Raw genomic sequence first — 11,277 nt, 5'->3', positions numbered from 1 at the left:
TAGAATCAACCAAAACAGAACATCGAAACTGGTATGAAAACAAGTGAAAATCTAATGAATGGGAAATACTTCTAATTTGCATGCACCAGACATAAGTGAAATATGTAGAAAGCTACAAAGAATAGTGTATTCCAAAGCTAGTCCTAGATGACACAAGGCAGCAAAGTCACTCTGGCCAGGTGTGGTGACACAAGTCTATACTCTTAATCGCAGTACTTTGAAGGCTGAGGCAGGGGGTCACCCCGAGTTTGAGACCAGCCTGGGCTGCATAATGAGGTTGAGGCCTGGTTGAACTACATAGCAAGACCCTATCTCCACAAAATAAGGAAAGAAAAGCCACCCAGTGCTTCACAGTTAGACTCTCGTGGTTATGAGTGTCTCACAGAGATGGCAGATGCTGTGAGCAGGAGGTTGCACACAGGGAGTAGGTCCAGGAGGGTCAAGATCAGCATAAGGGGACAGGCAGGTGGGCAGAGACCTGCAGGGGCTTGCCTGACCAGAGGGCTCCTTGCAGGGAGCACCCCTGTAAGGTCCATCAGAGCTGACCTGACCCACACTGCCAAGCTGAAGGTCTTCCCATCGCTTCCCTTCCTTCACCTTCTTTTCTCAAAGTTTGCTCTATGCTCACAGTAAATGAACATGTAGTTTTTACTCAGCATTCAGTTTCTTGAAGTTCCCCAAATTTTCTTTAGGCAACCAGCCCATCCCTGTGCTGTGCCCCCATGGGTTAGTGGGTGTTGCATCTACCTCCAGTTTTAAGAATGCATCAGGTGCCTCAATCCTGGCTCATCAGCTCCCGGAATCACTGATCATGGTGTGTGGTTCGCTAGACTCACTACTCACATTAGTGTAATCAAGGTAAATCCTGGTGTGTGAAGTTCTGGAAGAGACACGTTGTTTTTCTGGTTGGACCAGAACCTGGGAGGAAATGAAGCTAAAGTTGCTGAATGTATCACCCACCATAAGAGGAAGAACTACCAGAAAATGGGGCCAATGATAATAGTCAACACTTCTGCCAGGTGGAAGTGGCGTCACTGTGGAGCTGAGCATGCTGCAGCTGGGCCATTCTCTTGTGCATCTCTCCCTCTGGGCTGGTGAGGAACCCTTGCAAGAGGTTGTTGTGGTCATGGTTTTAGTAAAATTTACAAAAGCCCACTATTTTACCCACAGCTGGTTAAGACTGCTGTCTTCCCATTCCTCCACCTCTCTTAGCAATGGATGTTTTTAGATAGGGATAGGGGAGTGGATGTTTCTAGGATCTGGAAGTGAGTTAGAGATAGTTTTAATGTCAGCTGAGTAGGATATGTTTTATGTAGTCTGCAATAAATCTTGATGGGTAGTGAAGTCCTTGAGACCTGAGGTTTAGCAGCAGATTTCGTAAACACTCCTACCACCCACTGTGCTGACTCAATGGCATTGTCACATAAAAAGACAATTGCATTGTGGTGCAGACGTGACCTTCGGTACCAGAAGAATTGGACCGAGGAAGAGAAACAAATTTTGAAATGTAGTCAGAAACCAGCCTGTGGAAAATTCATCCAGACATATAAAATTGTGCTTGGAAGGTTTAGTTTTCACTGGTGCCTGATCAAAACAGAAATTCTTTTTTTTTTTTTTTTTGCCTTTTTCCTTTTATCGGTACCAGGGATCGAACTCACGACTGCCTGCTTGCAAGGCAGGCGCTTATGCCACTGAGCTAAATCCCCAGCCCCTCAGAAATTCTTTATAAGATAAAAAGAGCCAAAGGAGAGCCATTACCTAGCATATGTCAGGCCCTGGGTTTGATTTCTCTGCACCAGAAACAAAACAAAATGGAAATCAGAATGTCTATCCTGAGAATAATGGTTTCAATTATACCCTGAATGCATTTTTTCCTTTATTGAGGGAATTTCACTTATCAACTGGGCATTGGTGGTGCATACCTGTAATCCAAGCAGTCTGGGAGACTGAGAGAGGAGGATTGCAAAATCCAGTCCAATTTGGGCAATTTAGCAATTTCAGCAAAACCTTGTCTCAAATTTAAAAGAAAAAACACTGAGGCTGGGGACTTAGCTCAGCGGTATAAGCACCTGCCTGGCAAACCTGACTTGAGGTCATGAGTCCATGAGTTCGATCCCCAGTACCAAAAAAAGAAAAAGAAAAAAAGACTAAGGATGTAACTCAGTGCAAAGATCCTAGGTTTAATCCCCAGTAACAGAGAGAGAGAGAGAGAGTGAGAGAGAGAATTTATCATAGGTCCTATGCTGGAAGTAGCTAGCATACCTAAAAAACGTACAAATAAAAAAAACTTGCTAGAAGTAATGACAAATATTATTTTCCAAAAATGGTTGCAGCCACATTAGCCTACCTATGAACCTTCTAGAAGCATTTCTCCATCAAGAGGTAGAGGGCAATTCTCAATTTCAATCTGGTGAATTTGTAATGGGCTCACAGTGTACAGGACGTGAGGAAATGATACTACCTGACCCCTGAAGTGAGATTATAAAGGAATGCAACTTTCCTGAAACTTACAAGGGTCCAGCTGGTAGGCCAGCGTGCTGTGAAGCTGCCATGCCATGGGAACAGCCACCAGTCAGAGCTGGAGTCAGCAGTCCTAGCCATTTCACACTTCAAGGGATTCCAGCCGCAACAGTTGTCACCCGTCACCTGTGCCTATTCTGAATTTCTGATTTACAGAATCTGTGAACCTAATTGAGTGGTTGCTATGTGGGGCCCTTTAGGTTTTGGTTGATCTTTTACATAGTCAAGTAAGTAAAACAGAGGTTTTCCCAATTTACTAACAATTCTAAGATGTTACATAATATTACCAATGAAGAGGAAAGAAGCTATCAATAATTAACTATTATTAACTGTCAATAATTAATTTTTTTTTTGTCTTTTGAGACAGAGTCTCACTATGCAGTACAGGCTGGCACTGAATTTACTTTGTAGCCCAAACTGGTCTCGAGCTCACAACAATCCTCCTGCCTCAGCCTCTCAGCTGTTAGGATTACAGGTAAGTTAAAAATTTTGTTCAGCCAAACTAAACGAAAGATAGCTATCTATTTGCACTAAAGACAGTGGTATTATAAAATCGGCATGAATAAAGGTAGCCTTAGACTCAATGCAGCCTAACAGTGAAGGGAGAGAGGAGACAGAAAAGCGAATCTGTCTGCTGATTAGTGCAAATACCACGGTGGGCTTTTTTTTTTTTTTTTTTTTTTTCAGTTTTGTAAAGTTCTGACATTCTTCAACTTTTTAAAAAGTTGTAACTTATGTGATTTCATTATTCTAAATAAATATTCACTTTCATGCCTAATTTGGTAAACTTCAGGCTCCGCAGAATACAGCCCATGTGCCAGGCTATTTAAAGTGTGTTTATATGTAGAGCATCTTTACTCACCTGCCAAGCTCTGTGAACCAGTTACTTTTATTTACCTTTATTTTACAAGTGAGAAAACCAAGGCAGGAATTGGTTGAAGAATCAGCCCCACCATACCCAAAAATCTACCCAAAGACAATGCTTTTACCCATCACCTGCACTGTGATTTCCCCCAGGATGGAGCAGGCAAGAGGGACCACTGGGGAGTCCCCAGATCAAGCCTTGCCTGAAGAGGCAGATGTAGACCTGAGCTTTTCAATTGGGTGCCAGATCCTTCCTACTTACTTTAACTGTAGGAAAGAGAGGCTCAGTGACTCCCCTAGACCAGCACTCAGTGACAGTGTTACGGAGGAACAGCAGCACCTGACAGGGTTGGGAGAGGAAAGGCAGCTAATGCCTGGCTGAGTCTCAATTTCAGGCAAATGCAATGAAGCAGGTAGGTGGGGACCATGTTGCAAGGTGGCATGAGACAGGGATGACACACACCGAAGTGTCCCTCGTCACCGTCCAAGATCGACACACAGGTGGGTCTGTGCACTTGCTCAGAGGAAGTAGTTCCTTCCTGTACTGACAAGTGAGAAAGGACCATTTCCTGTCCAGGAAAGGTTATCCAGCCCTCTCCTCAAGCTCTCCTCTCCTCATTGGAAATGATGAGCTTCTCTCTAAGCAAGGGACAGGAAACCATCTGGCCAAGCCATATGACAAGGATTTATTGAGCACCTGCTATGTACCCAACAGACAGCCAAGGAGTAAAAATGGGGAGCTTCCATCTGGTAGCTTTCAGCCCACCATCTACTCCTCATGTCTCAGCCAGGGAAGATGCCAGTGCTCTGGAACCTGAGAGGTCACCTGCAGGGACAGACATCTCATGCAGAGCATTTCAAGAAAAAGAGCCACAAAAGAGCTGCAAACAGGTGTCTCTCAGCTAACTGCATTAGTTTGAAGGTCATATAAGTATATGTTTGGAGATATGTGGGCTTTGGGTCATGCAAAATGAGCAGCCACCGTGGCACTCCTCTGCTCTCCCCCCTGGCGTCCCCACCTGGCGTCCCCACCCCTGCTCCAAGCTAATCCTTCCACACACTGGAAATTTCTAGTGCTTCTTATTTCTGTAGCTAGTTAACCAAATAGGAAGAAATCTTCATCTTCAACTCAGTGGCGACCACCACCCCCTTGCACCAGATTTGATGAGAAATTCCACCAGAGCCTCAAATCCAGAGCTTCCCCTCACTTGCTTGTGGCCAGGAGTTTGTATGGAATTTCATCTTCCTCTTTCCACCCAGCATTAACTCATCTGAAATATAATTGCTTTCCTGTGAACACCCACAAATAACTGACTAGTGACCTGATTGTCTGAGTTTAAGAGGGACCTAGGGTACACTCAGGCAGCCTGCAAGCCCAGAGCCCAAGTGTGCAGAACACATTTCCCCCTGCATCTGTGAAAGGCCCAGGAGTTCAGAACAGCTCTCCTCCCCTCTCTCAGATTTACCCATCAGACCCTGATACTGAACAGGCTGTGAAAAGCGGAGGATTCAGCCAAGTGGTGCAGCCTGCAATCTCAGGACTCAGGACTGGAGGCAGGAGGATCACCTCACTTTCAAGGCCAGCCTGGACTACATAGTGAGGCCCTGTCTAAAAAAACAAACAAACAAAAAAACAAGAGTAAGTAAGTAAATTGGGATATAAAGGAAATATCAAAAGGAGGAAGAGGTCAAAGAAGAAAAAATGATGAAACTGATGACTACCTGGTATTTTAAGATGTACACTTTTTCCTTTTTAAAAATGGTACCAGGGTTCAAACTCACAACATCGTGTTTGCCAGGTAGGCGCTTTGCTGCTGAGCTGTATCCCCAGCCCAAGATTTAGACTTCTGGTGAGAGTTTGATTAGTGATAGTAACATAGAAAACTAAGCAAATGGAAAATGAGGCAATCATTAACTCTAAGGGAAACTAAAAGTTAAGAATAAAAGAAATATAATCATAACAGACTACACAATCACAATAATATAAACACCATATATTGATCAAAAATTGTACTATAACAATATTGGAGAGTCACTAGAGGATAGAAAAGGTAAAGAACTACGAAACAATCAGGAAATAATAGAAGTTTGATGTGTAGAAATGTGGAGATCCATACAGAAATAATTCAAAGGATTTAAAGTAGCTGCTATCAGATGAGTGGGTGGGACAAAGAATTAATGTGACTTCACTACAAGCTTTGTAAATGATTTGATTTTTCTTAAAATAAGTAATAACTGTAATAAAAATTAAAATTAAACTGAGTGTGGCGGTGCTGGCCTGGGCTCCATAGTGAGTTCAAGACTACCTGAACTAATACTAGCTGAACATTAAATTTTCAAAGACACTTATTTGAAAATGTTGTTTTGTCATTGACAATAACCCGCTTATGGTGCACTCACAGCTAACCGCCCTTCTGTGGTGGGGGGGGCAGAAAGCGGCTCGGAGCCAGCGCTTCCCCTCTGCAGCTCAGCTCTGGGAGGGACCACAACCAGGAATGCGTGAAGGACAGCTCCAGCCAGCTCCGCAGCTGGTGAGACTTCCTGCTCCCGGTGGGACACTCAACGAAGTCCCAAATGAGACATGCAATGCTGTGCCTTTTTCCAAAAGGAATTTGTTCCTCCGCATTCCCTATTTCCCTTAGTAGAAGCAGCAACATCCACCTGGTTGCCCAATGGATTAGTCAGTGATAGAATTGTGGGGGCTGGCAGCTGAAAAGATAGGAAGTATGAGATATAAATGACCTTTATTTTAAGAATGTGGGGAGACACACACACACACACACACACACACACACACACACACACACGCTCCCTCACCTCCCCCCCCACACACCGCCCCCATCTCATTGGCACTCATTTGGCACCACGGACAAATTCCTAGGGGTGGGGAAGATAGGAGCCCCTTGGTTCTGCCTCCAAGGCTTTTCTGGCTACAGTGTCCTGTCTGGACCAAAACTCTTGCAGTCAGGATTTTGGTAATTGCAAATATCAGAAACCAAGTGGCTTAAGTAGAAAAGCAATTCATGGAGTCCCAGGAAGTTCATGAGAAACTCCTTGGTTCAAATCCTGCCTTCAAATATACTATTGTGTGACTTGGAAAGATACTTAACTTACCTAAAGAATGGGGATAATAGTAGTACTGAGGCTAAGAAATGAGTTAACCTGGTAAAGTTACTGTACTCAGAATAGTGGCTGGTGCACAGCTAATAATAAATATTAACTATTGTTATTATAAGCTATTACTCTCTTGTAATCCACAAATGAGCCCCCAAACTCGAGTTCAAAAAAACGGGGCAAAAACATATTTTAAAAGCAGCACTGATTTATTTTATCCTGAGCCCGGCGACACAGTGCAGTTGGAGTTAGCAAAAGCTGTGTGTCACTTTGAAACTTTTCTGCCCTTTTGTAGATATTACAGTTTACAAAGTAAAGGGGTTATGGACATGGATCAGGAAATCTACTAATGAGGAAGACCTTTGTTTCCCTTAGCAGAGAACAGAGAAGTCTAGCAGTCATTAATCTTTTGTCAGCTTATTTTAGCATCACATCTGTTATTTGTAGAGGGCAACAATGGTTAACACATCAATTAGGTTAAGTTTTTAGCGATTTATAATAACATATCAATTAGGTCACCTAGAGGGGAACCTCCCCCACCACCACACACACAGAACAGTATGGCAACCTTACAGGTACTTTGGTCATATAAACATAACGAAGCTCTTTTTGCTAGTGTACAGCATGCTCCAAATAATCTGAAAGGCAGAAAATTCATCGTGGACACAGAAAACAAAAGATAAAAAATATTAAAAACTCTGAGGAAGGAGAGATAAGTTGCTTGCAAACTACTGGTAATTGGGCTGGAACAGGCTTCTCAATAGCAGTAGTAGAAACCAGAATGAAGCAAAATATCTTCTCAGTTCTGAGAGGGAAAATTCCAACAGCTGGGATTCTTACACCCAGCCAAAAGATTACTAAGACTAAGCACTAAATGAAGCACATATTGTTTCAACAAGACCTGCAGGTTTACAGTCACAAATCCCACCAGCCATTTGTAAATATTTACTCCAGGAAGAAGGAAATAGATCAGATGATGCCATGCAAGATGTTCTGATAGCTAAAGTCATTAAAGATATGGTAAATTAAACATTGATCATGGTGATGACTAACCTGAAGAATCAGAAACTAAAGAAAGCAAAACATCAACCAGTGACAAATGAAACGGAGATACAATGAAGCAAAGCAGTCAGACCACTGATCTGGAGTAGGTCAGGGATTCATTTTAAATTCTGTTGATTTGGGACTAGGGATTTAGCTTAGCGGCATAACCACCTGCCTTGCAAGTGCGTGGTCAAAGTTTGATTCCTGGTACCAATAAAAAAAAAAAAGATTCGGGCTGGGGGTTTAGCTCAGCGGCATAAGCACCTGCCTTGAAAGCAGGCAGTCGTGAGTTCGATCCCCGGTATCGATAAAAAGGAAAAAGACAAAAAAAAAAAAAAGATTCTGTTGATTTAAGTAAACAGGTTAAAATTTAGCGGTCCTTAAAAATTAATAAAATAAAGCATGCAAATTCCAAAATAATACGGAAAGAAAAGAAAAATTCAAGAAAAAAACCTTCAGAAATAGCAGGCCGAATAGAAAGCACAAAATATGATGGTAAGAACAAACACAAACATACCAATAAGGCAAATGCAGTTAGTAGTCAATTCAAGGCCCATTGCATGGTGTTGTACATTCACTATGGAGAATGGATGGGCTTAAAGGCCAAAAGGTAGGAATGGCCTCACTTACTGCTGCTCTGAGGGACCCAGCGTGTATGTTTCCCTACCCTGAGACCTTAGGCTCTGTGGTTTGGAAGTCTTGGCTGCTGGCCGGGAGTGGAAGTGACCTTCTATCTGGAGACACAGTAGAAGCCCACTAAGCCTAAGGTTTTGGCTGCTGCCTAATCGCCTTGGCTCCTCCTACTGGTAGACCTCCAGGCAGAAGGGGCAGTTACTGCATCACAGGAGGAATTGACTCTGGTCATCAGGATCAGACAGGGCTGGGGCTACATAATGAATGGGATGATGCAAACGGGAAGGAGATACATTTGGTTCCCAGGTGGTCATCTGCAATCTGGTGCCAAGTTTTCATTGTGAAATGGGTAAACAGCCACTGGGGTCTGATAACACCTTGTGACCAGATCTCCAGCATACTCAGAGAGGACGATCTAGAAAGCCCACCATGAAAGCCACATGGGTCAGCAAAAGTGCTAGCTGAGGAGGAGCAGAACCTGGAATGGGTAAGCTCACAGACACAGCAGGTGTTCATATTAGTGGGCATGCATTGTGTTTCTTCCAGAACAATGGGGTCCAGTATAGCCATTTTGCCACCAAGGGGCAGTCGCGTTTCTGGGTACAGCAACCACAGTATCTGGCATGTCAGACACTGAGCAGTGGTAGCAGCTGGGTCATTTAGAAACAGAAGTCTCAGCTATCAGATCCATGCATTATTTCCATCAGTTACCATCTTGATCTCCACTCCGGAGCTCATTGCATAAGAACCAGAATGGCTGAGGTCACAGCTGACTGACAAACATCACAGGTCTGCTGACCCACCTGGCTGGCTGGTGTTTCCTCTGCCAATGGTAGGCACTGCCATCCGACAGAGGTCTCACCCTGTGTGCTCCCCACCTGGAGTTTACCCACACCTCATGGCTAGACTCATTGCTCCACACAAAGGCTCCCAGCTGGAAGCAAGTGGAAGCTGATACTTAGCTCTCGTCCAATCACCAATTTGGTGCCCTGGCACTGGTTGGTTGAAATCTGAGGAGGAACCCAATTCCTGTTGTATCTGCCCAGAAGTGTCTCCAGGCCAGAGGGAGAATGACTTTGTAATCTCCTTTTCCGTGGGTGTGTTTTGTCCAGTTCCCCATTCCAAACCATGGTGCTCATTTGACAGGAGAAAAATGAGATGACCCTATGATAAACTATGAACTTTTGTCATTTTATCCAAAAAAACAAAACTCTATCCAGAAAAGGAAATTTAGCAGTCTAAGTCCAGGTCAGAGGGGTTTTACTATATAGGGCAAGTTTTTTTTTTTTTTTTTTCTTAATTTTATTTAAGGAGAAAAAGGAAAAAAAAAACAGAAAAAGGGTACAAGTTATACAGAATTTCAGAAAGAATAAACAGTAGGAAATCTCTAGTTAATAGATTACATATTGTTATCTTAGAAATAGTTGTTCAAGTTACAAAATTAAAGCGTATAAAGTGGACTTTCAAACAGTGAGACTGCAAACAGTTTTGTTCAATGATCCAACAAAACTCAGTAATATGGTTATCTATCTTATACACTTAAATATATATGCAGTTATATCCTTTAGAGCACTTTCTTTTCCTTTCTTTTGTACAATGACAATTACACATTTTGGGTTTTATTTCTCCCACAGTTCTTATTACTTTTTTTTTTGAAGAGAGTAAAACCAAATGTGACATAACAGAACAGAGTCAGTCAAATCAAAAAGATGGACATAATAAATAATGTAAAAACAAAATACAAGGTGATCAGCAATGGTTACCATACTGCCTCTTGCTATCTTAAAAAAAATTGCCTATATCATCAGTTATAATAAAATTGAGCAAAACAGTAAAGAATAAAACCAAAACATTGGAGACATTACAGGACTTTAAAAGAAGATAATAGTCAACCAGAATGGGCGTCATAATGAATCTTATTGTCTTCACAGTTGTTGCCTATACTTTCGATCTTGGTACTATCAAGCAAAGCAGAATAGGGGAAAATCAGTCAAAACAAGATGGTGAGGGCAATATAGGGTTTCAAATCAAGTTAATAGGAAATCAAAGTGGGTTAATATAATGTATCCTGCTATTTTTTATTTATTTTCCCCTTAATTAAAAAGATAAAAATAAAAAAGTAAATAATTAAAAAAGGAGATTGAGATAAAAGAGGGCATAACAACAAAACAGTGCAGGTCAAAGCATAACCATTTAAGCAAAATAGTGTTTCACCACAAGATATCCTGACATAAAAGTAGTTATCATAGTGTCTCTTTCCTTGAAATCTTTGAGTATAACTTCGTATACCGTAGCACCAAACATATCAAGACAATGTAAAACCATTCAAGAGAATGACAGTATTACAGGGTATTTAGAACCAACTATCAGAAAATGAACAATGGCTTCTGTATAATCTCCTTGTCTATAAAAGTTTTTGCTTATATTATCACATATAATAAAATCCAATAAGATACAACCTGTTAAGACCGATGGAGACAGAAGAATAAAAGCTTGATGAGACTTCAAAACAAGATGATACTAAGTCAGCACTAGCTATTATAATGTCTTGTTTTCTCCAAAATAGCTGTTCCTACCATCCGATCTTCTCTGCCTCATTTCTGTTGAGATCTTTTTCTGTCGTTTGTTGTCAGCTTATCTTCTTCTTTTTTTTTTTTTTAATTTTTATTTTGAAAGTATACAACAGAATAAGTCAGAATAAAGCCAAATAAGATCGTACAGTGAAATTGGTACAGAACTTCACAGCAGGTTACCGGGATAACAGTAATAGGTATCACAGTATATTTTGTTATCTTTATAATAGTTGTTCTTTCAATCCCGTATATCAAAATGAGATGAAATATAGAACACTAAAGAACTTATCAAAACAGAATATTGAACAGAGCAGTACCACTAATAAGAAAAGAGCATAACAGTAATAAAAATATTTGCCTTCAAAGAAATAGTAGAAGGAAGTCCCCCTTATTTGCTATGGTCAACCTCCCAGGAGATGCTCAGATTTCTGGTTCCCACTTGCTAATGGACAGGGAGGGGGAGGAGAAGGAGGATAGGGGAAGTGGGATATTTGACTCCAGGCCATGTAGCAGTAGGTTCACTATTGCT

Source organism: Cavia porcellus, unplaced genomic scaffold (genome assembly GCF_034190915.1).
Source record: "Cavia porcellus strain 051 isolate PalLab524CR breed Dunkin Hartley unplaced genomic scaffold, mCavPor4.1 scaffold_6, whole genome shotgun sequence".
NCBI lineage: Eukaryota > Metazoa > Chordata > Mammalia > Rodentia > Caviidae > Cavia > Cavia porcellus.
The sequence above is the reverse complement of the archived record's forward strand: the minus strand, read 5'-3'. Positions refer to the sequence as shown.